This window comes from Sorex fumeus, unplaced genomic scaffold, assembly GCF_029834395.1.
Source record: "Sorex fumeus unplaced genomic scaffold, SorFum_2.1 ptg000008l, whole genome shotgun sequence".
In the NCBI taxonomy this organism is placed as follows: Eukaryota; Metazoa; Chordata; class Mammalia; order Eulipotyphla; family Soricidae; genus Sorex; species Sorex fumeus.
In genome coordinates, this window is record NW_026606065.1 from 48,904,972 (window position 1) to 48,906,096 (window position 1,125).

General features: G+C 40.8%; 1 pseudogene; it reads right to left on the reverse strand.

Moving 5' to 3' along the window:
- Positions 1 to 611: 611 nt before the first annotated feature.
- Positions 612 to 867, reverse strand: LOC130019511 (uncharacterized; annotated as a pseudogene).
- Positions 868 to 1,125: the final 258 nt, after the last annotated feature.

Sequence of the window (1,125 nt, forward strand, 5' to 3'; positions counted from 1 at the left end):
CCTACTGACAAAATTGCGGTTATTGCTGTTACAATACAAAAATAAGTGAGAGTGTCTCAAAGTAGCATGCGAGTGTTTGTTGTGGAGGGTCATACCTGGCAGTGCTGATGAGTACTGAGGCCATTTTCTGAGGTGCTGAGGGCAGAGGAGCATGTGGGGTTAGTATCTAACCCATGCCCTTTCATGTATAAGACATCATCTGCCACAGTAGACCATGCTTCACACCAGGATATGAGTTTCTCTGAATAGTTTTTTTGTAGCTATAGCACTTGAATAATTCTTAACTATTGTAAATATTTGTCCAATGCTTTTTCCTCATTCACACACCTTAGGAGACTTACCTTTGCATATAAAATGAAATCTAAATTATTAAACATCTCTATTAAAGTATAATTTACCTATAAAAATTCACCAACATTTTTTCTTTTCCATTAAAAAAATTTTTTAAGGGAGGGAGCACACCCAGTTATGTTCAGGGAAAACTCCTGGTTCTGGATGCAAGAATCACTCCTGGAAGTGCTCTGGGGACCATATAGCATGCCTGGGATCGAACCTGGGTCAGCTGCATGCAACACAAGAGCTCTACCTGATGTGCTATCACCCAGGCCCCACATTTCCACCCTTTTTAAATCAGAAACCATCTATCAAACAATTATCCTAACTGTAGCTCTCTTCTTACTGTTACTGATAGATAATGACACTGCCCAATTGCTATTGCCAGAACACCAGTGTCTAGGATTTGTCAGAGGAAAACTGCACGTAAATTGCTGAGGCCTGGGTCCTTATGCCTCAGTTTCCTCTGGAAGATAGATGTTTTTTCAGCAAGTCTGATATGCTCTCAAAAGTCACCAGTTTTCACTGCAAAAGCCCTACCCGCTGTGCTATTGCTCCAGTCTCTAATTTCTAATTTTAAAACATTGTCATTACTGCCCACTCACAGTCACTCTCAATTCTTCTCCTTCCATTTCCGTTCCCTTATCCAGCCCCTGGTCTCCTGTGTACAGATTTGCATATTTTGAACTTGGCTGAAGTGGAATCAGACACTGTCTTTTCTTGTTCGGATCCTTGTTTTTGGTACCTTGTTTTTGCGGTTAAACCAAGTTGTAGCATGGATTAAGACCTCAT